This window comes from Harmonia axyridis, chromosome X (assembly GCF_914767665.1).
Source record: "Harmonia axyridis chromosome X, icHarAxyr1.1, whole genome shotgun sequence".
NCBI classification, from domain to species: Eukaryota; Metazoa; Arthropoda; class Insecta; order Coleoptera; family Coccinellidae; genus Harmonia; species Harmonia axyridis.
Window position 1 is genome coordinate 29,448,167 of NC_059508.1, and position 7,500 is coordinate 29,455,666.

Here is a 7,500-nt window from a genome sequence, read left to right on the forward strand (position 1 = left end):
CTTTTCTATTTTTTTTCCAAGTTTCGTACGTCAATCAACATACATCCCAGAAAAAATCATCTCTCTAACTATCCTGGTTCAAAAGTTGTATCGGAACTTTTCACGTCGAAAAAGAACATAGGCGAAAAAGGACGTGAACATTATTCCTTATAAAAATCAAACCCGACCATGGATTTTGATTCTGATTGTTGATTATCGCTATTAGAACACATTAGGAGGCAACCAAATCAAATTTGAGAAAATTCCACAATCAGAAAATTTTTTTCGAAAAAAAAAAAAAAATTCGAGAACACCTCGGTCATGGCAAGTTATTTCCCACAATCCATTCCCCAATCAACGTACATCCCAGAAAAAATCATCTCTCTAACTATCCTAGTTCAAAAGTTGTATCGGAACATTTTCACGTCGAAAATATATCTCTAAGTCCAGACCGATGCACCACGTAATCTCGGGCAGACCGATGCACAACGTAAATGACGATCGGGACCGGGGCGATCGGTCGTATCTGACACCGCCGGCTCGGTTCTAACATCGTCAATGAGTCGGGGTTGTAAAAAAGGACGTGAACATTTTTCCTTATAAAAATCAAACCCGACCATGGATTTTGATTCTGATTGTTGATTATCGCTACTAGAACATATAAGGAGGCAACCAAATCAAATTTGAGAAAATTCCACGATCAGAAAATTTTTTTCGAAAAAAAAAAAAAATCGTAATCACCTCGGTCATGGCGAGTTATTTTCCGTATTTCATTCCACAATCAACGTACAACATAGAAGAAATCATCTCTCTAACTATCCTGGTTCAAAAGTTGTATCGGAACATTTCACGTCGTAATATCTCGCCAAGTCCAGACCTCGGCGATAGGTAGTATCTGACACCGTCCGCTCGGGACTGACATCGACTTGGACTCGGGCTGATGATGGGGAGGCGTTTAAGGACGTGAACATTTTTCCTTATAAAAATTAAAGTCGACAATGAATATTGATTCTGATTACTGATTTACGCTTTAAAAACACATTAGAAGGCAACCAAATCGAATTTGAGGAAATTCCACGATCAGAAAATTTTTTTCGAAAAAAAAAAAAATCCGAAAAATATTTTTCGATTCCGATTACTGATTTACTCTTTTAGAACACATTAGGAGGCAACCAAATCAAATTTGAGAAAATTCCACAATCAGAAAATTTTTTTCGAAAAAAAAAAAAATTCGAGGACACCTCGGTCATGGCAAGTTATTTCCCACAATCCATTCCCCGATCCACGTACATCCCAGAAAAAATCATCTCTCTAACTATCCTGGTTCAAAAGTTGTATCGGAACATTTTCACGTCGAAAATATATCTCTAAGTCCAAACCGATGCACCACGTAAACTAGGGCAGACCGATGCACCACGTAATATCGGGCAGACCGATGCAGAACGTAAACTCGATCATACCGATGCTTCACGTAATCTCGATCTTACCGATGCACCACGTAAACAAGGGCAGACCGATGCAGAACGTAAAGTAGATCTTACCGATGCACCACGTAATCTCGATCTTACCGATGCACCACGTAATCTCCATCTTACCGATGCACCACGTGAACTGGATCTTACCGATGCAGAACGTGAATTGGATCTTACCGATGCAGAACGTGAATTGGATCTTACCGATGCACCACGTAAACTCGATCATACCGATGCACCACGTAATCTCGGGCAGACCGATGCACAACGTAAATGACGATCGGGACCGGGGCGATCGGTCGTATCTGACACCGCCGGCTCGGTTCTAACATCGTCAATGAGTCGGGGTTGTAAAAAAGGACGTGAACATTTTTCCTTATAAAAATCAAACCCGACCATGGATTTTGATTCTGATTGTTGATTATCGCTACTAGAACATATAAGGAGGCAACCAAATCAAATTTGAGAAAATTCCACGATCAGAAAATTTTTTTCGAAAAAAAAAAAAAATCGTAATCACCTCGGTCATGGCGAGTTATTTTCCGTATTTCATTCCACAATCAACGTACAACATAGAAGAAATCATCTCTCTAACTATCCTGGTTCAAAAGTTGTATCGGAACATTTCACGTCGTAATATCTCGCCAAGTCCAGACCTCGGCGATAGGTAGTATCTGACACCGTCCGCTCGGGACTGACATCGACTTGGACTCGGGCTGATGATGGGGAGGCGTTTAAGGACGTGAACATTTTTCCTTATAAAAATTAAAGTCGACAATGAATATTGATTCTGATTACTGATTTACGCTTTAAAAACACATTAGAAGGCAACCAAATCGAATTTGAGGAAATTCCACGATCAGAAAATTTTTTTCGAAAAAAAAAAAAATCCGAAAAATATTTTTCGATTCCGATTACTGATTTACTCTTTTAGAACACATTAGGAGGCAACCAAATCAAATTTGAGAAAATTCCACAATCAGAAAATTTTTTTCGAAAAAAAAAAAAATTCGAGGACACCTCGGTCATGGCAAGTTATTTCCCACAATCCATTCCCCGATCCACGTACATCCCAGAAAAAATCATCTCTCTAACTATCCTGGTTCAAAAGTTGTATCGGAACATTTTCACGTCGAAAATATATCTCTAAGTCCAAACCGATGCACCACGTAAACTAGGGCAGACCGATGCACCACGTAATATCGGGCAGACCGATGCAGAACGTAAACTCGATCATACCGATGCTTCACGTAATCTCGATCTTACCGATGCACCACGTAAACAAGGGCAGACCGATGCAGAACGTAAAGTAGATCTTACCGATGCACCACGTAATCTCGATCTTACCGATGCACCACGTAATCTCCATCTTACCGATGCACCACGTGAACTGGATCTTACCGATGCACCACGTAATCTCAATCTTACCGATGCACCACGTGAACTGGATCTTACCGATGCAGAACGTGAATTGGATCTTACCGATGCACCACGTAAACTCGATCTTACCGATGCACCACGTAATCTCGATCTTACCGATGCACCACGTGAACTGGATCTTACCGATGCAGAACGTGAATTGGATCTTACCGATGCACCACGTAAACTCGATCTTACCGATGCACCACGTAATCTCAATCTTACCGATGCACCACGTGAACTGGATCTTACCGATGCAGAACGTGAATTGGATCTTACCGATGCACCACGTAAACTCGATCTTACCGATGCACCACGTAATCTCAATCTTACCGATGCACCACGTGAACTGGATCTTACCGATGCAGAACGTGAATTGGATCTTACCGATGCACCACGTAAACTCGATCTTACCGATGCACCACGTAATCTCGATCTTACCGATGCACCACGTGAACTGGATCTTACCGATGCAGAACGTGAATTGGATCTTACCGATGCACCACGTAAACTCGATCTTACCGATGCACCACGTAATCTCAATCTTACCGATGCATCACGTAATCTCGATCTTACCGATGCAGAACGTAAACTCGATCATACCGATGCACCACGTTATCTCGGCAGACCGATGCAGAACGTAAAAAAAAAGCTTACAGCACGCGGTGTTCCCAAGCGGTCACCCATCCAAGTACTAACCGCGCCCGACGCTGCTTGGCTTCAGTGTTCTGACGAGAACTGGCAATTTCAGCGTGGTATGGCCGTAAACAACAAATATAGCGATATTTTCTATGATATCTCACTTTTTGGGAGCGGAAAGGACGTGAACGTTTTTCCTTATAAAAAATGAAATAACTTTTGGATATTAATTCTGATTGTTGATTTAAGTTTTAAGAACACATTAGGACATATCTCAATGAAATTTGAGGGATTTCCGAAATCGAAAAATATTTTTCGAAAAAAAAAAAAAATCCCAGAAGACCTCGGTCATCTCAAGTTTATTTCCATATTCTATTACACAATCAACGTACATCACAAAAGGAACCATCTCTCTAACTATCACAGTTAAATTTTTGTATCGGAACATTTCACGTCGGAATATCTCGCTAAGTCCAGACCGGGGAGATCGGTCGCATTTGACACCGTCCGCTCCGGTCTAACATCGTCTTGGAGTCGGGGTAACGATGGAGAGGCGTTTAAGGACGTGAACATTTTTCCTTATAAAAATTAAAGTCGACAATGAATATTGATTCTGATTACTGATTTACTCTTTTAGTACACATTAGAAGGCAACGCAATCAGATTTGAGGAAATTTCAAGATCAGAAAATTTTTTTCGAAAAAAAAAAAAATTCAAGAACACCTGGGTCATGGCAAGTTATTTCCCACAATCCATTCCACAATCAACGTACAACATAGAAGAAATCATCTCTCTAACTATCCTGGTTCAAAAGTTGTATCGGAACATTTCACGTCGAAATACCTCGCCAAGTCCAGACCGGGGCGATAGGTAGTATCTGACACCGTCCGCTCGGGACTGACATCGACTTGGACTCGGGCTAATGATGGGGAGGCGTTTAAGGACGTGAACATTTTTCCTTATAAAAATTAAAGTCGACAATGAATATTGATTCTGATTACTGATTTACGCTTTAAAAACACATTAGAAGGCAACCAAATCAAATTTGAGGAAATTCCAAAATCAGAAAATTTTTTTTCAAAAAAAAAAAAATCCGAAAAATATTTTTCGATTCTGATTACTGATTTACTCTTTTAGAACACATTAGAAGGCAACGAAATCAAATTTGAGTGAAATCCAAAATCAGAAAATATTTTTCGAAAAAAAAAAAAAATTCGAGAACACCTCGGTCATGGCAAGTTATTTTCCACAATCCATTCCCCAATCAACGTACATCCCAGAAAAAATCATCTCTCTAACTATCCTGGTTCAAAAGTTGTATCGGAACATTTTCACGTCGAAAATATATCTCAGAGTCCAGACCGATGCAGAACGTAAACTCGATCATACCGATGCTTCACGTAATCTCGATCTTACCGATGCACAACGTAAACTAGATCACACCGATGCAGAACGTAAACTCGATCATACCGATGCACCACGTAAACTCAGGCAGACCGATGCAGAACGTGAACTCGATCTTACCGATGCACCACGTAATCTCGATCTTACCGATGCACCACGTAAACTCGGGCAGACCGATGCAGAACGTGAACTCGATCTTACCGATGCACCACGTAAACTAGGGCTGACCGATGCATCACGTAAACGACGATCGAGAGGCGCGAAAGGACGTGAACGTTTTTCATTATAAAAATTGAAATAAATGATAAATAATGATTCTGATTGTTGATTATCATTTTTAATAAGCATTAGGAGGCAACCAAATGAAATTTGAGGAAATTCCGATAATAGAAAATTTTTTCGAAAAAAAAAAAAAATTCATGAAATCCTCGGTCATCGCAAAATATTTACCATATTCTGTTCGATAATCAACGTATATTTAAGAAGGAATCATATCTGTATCTATCTTGGTTCAAATTTTGTATCGGAACATTTTGACCAAAGTCCGAGCTTCGGCCGAAACAGACACCGCTGACCTGGCCTATCGATCGACCGAGAGTCGGGGATAGAGCGTAAGTGTTGTCTGGAGGGGAACCCTGTGCTCTCCTGACATATATAGGGAAGGTGGTCGCGTTGGGCGATGCAGAACGTTTGGATCGGGAATTATATTTTTGGTTCAGCTATTGGAATATGGTTTATTGTTGGTATATATTGGCGAAATAACGTTCTTACTGACTGGGGATATTCATAAAAATGAGTCCGGAGATTTTCAGATCGAAGTCCGAGTGATCCGACTTGGAAGGCGTGTTGGGTGGGTCGAGATGGCTTAGATAGATCAGACGAGGCGGGCTAAGTGTTGACGTCATGCATCGGTCCATTTTCAGATTGAGTCCGAGTAATCCGACTTTGAAAGAGTGTTGGGTGCGTCGAGACTGTTTAGATAGATCGGACGAGGCGGACTAGGTGTTAACGACATGCATCGGTATATTTTCTGATCGGAGTCCGAAGAAATCGGCCCTAGTAGGCGCAGCGGACGGTCGAGACGGCCTCGGTGGGTCGGATCGATCGGGAAAAGTTTGCTAAATCGTGTCTGGAGGGGAACCTTGGGTTCTCCTGACATATATAGGGGATAAGGTTTGGGTGAACGATTCTTCACGTAAAAGTTGAGTAATTTATTTTTCGATAAGCTTTTGGATATTGATGAGAAGTATATGTATATCTTCGATTAAAAGAATTCTTACCGTCTCCATGTATATTATATTAGATATATAAGAAATAGTTAACGTGATGCATCGGCCGATTTCCGGATCGGAGTTCGAGAGATGCGACTTTCGATGCGCGATGGGTGGTTCGAGACGGCCTAGATCGATCGGACGAGGCGGACTAGGTGTTAACGACATGCATCGGCGGATTTTCTGATCGGAGTCCGAAGAAATCAGCTCTAGTAGGCGCGGCGAACGGTCGAAACGGCCTCGATCGATCGGACGAGGCGGACTAGGTGTTAACGACATGCATCGGCGGATTTTCTGATCGGAGTCCGAAGAAATCAGCTCTAGTAGGCGCGGCGAACGGTCGAAACGGCCTCGGTGGGTCGGATCGATCGGGAAAAGTTTGCTAAATCGTGTCTGGAGGGGAATCCGGGGTTCTCCTGACATATATAGAAGGGGTGGAGAATGGGTCCTGTCCTAGACTGTTTGGAGTTCTTTTTAGGATGATATTCAGTTGGTAAGTGGTAGACCCGAATCCGACCTCGGCGTTTGGGTACTGGCAAGGTGTGTTGGTTTCGGCTTTCGCATCTTGGGTCGCTTTCGTCAACCTCATGCAGCGAGGTCGCGGTCCGCTTCGTCTCTTTGTAGTCGAATGGCCTTTAAGCGACCAACCTTAAAATCGTGATCCTCTGCCCGTTGCGGGTTATGTTCACAAAAAATTTGCAACCACTCAATTCGTTCCGAGCGACAAATATTGTTGAATCTCGAATCACCGTGTCGTTATATTCACATGTATAGCGAAGGGTCGAGATGGAATGTGTATAAGAAATTAGTTGATAGCCGGGGGTTCGTATTATATATGGACGCCTTGGCGAGGGATTGTTTCTAGAAACTTTCTCATTTTTGATCGGTGTTTTGTCCGAGATGATGATGATGTATATATAGCTTGAGTCTCATGCTGACTGGGGCTGTTACGTCGTTTCGTCGAGGACTTGCACTTACTGATGTGCGCGCTAGTCGAAGTCAATCGACATGGCTAGTGCCACATGACGAGAGGCGAACGGGTTTGGCCATACCGGCAATCTCGTGGACCGATCGTATAAGCACGCAGTTCCCTGGTTGATCCTGCCAGTAGTCATATGCTTGTCTCAAAGATTAAGCCATGCATGTCTCAGTACAAGCCAAATTAAGGTGAAACCGCGAAAGGCTCATTAAATCAGTTATGGTTCCTTAGATCGTACCCACATTTACTTGGATAACTGTGGTAATTCTAGAGCTAATACATGCAAATAGAGCTCCGACCGGGAACGGAAGGAGCGCTTTTATTAGATCAAAACCAA

General features: G+C 42.2%; 2 non-coding genes across 2 annotated transcripts in view; one reads left to right on the forward strand and one right to left on the reverse strand.

The window, feature by feature from the left end:
* Window positions 1-3,520: 3,520 nt before the first annotated feature.
* On the reverse strand, window positions 3,521-3,639 carry LOC123687255. Its single transcript, XR_006748990.1, has one exon. It is a non-coding gene; the product is annotated as a 5S ribosomal RNA (ribosomal RNA).
* Window positions 3,640-7,272: 3,633 nt separating this feature from the next.
* Window positions 7,273-7,500, forward strand: part of LOC123687792 — a 1,904-nt gene continuing 1,676 nt past the window's right edge. Inside the window, exon 1 of the ribosomal RNA XR_006749500.1 lies at window positions 7,273-7,500. This exon is cut by the window's right edge and continues 1,676 nt beyond it. This is a non-coding gene — a ribosomal RNA (small subunit ribosomal RNA).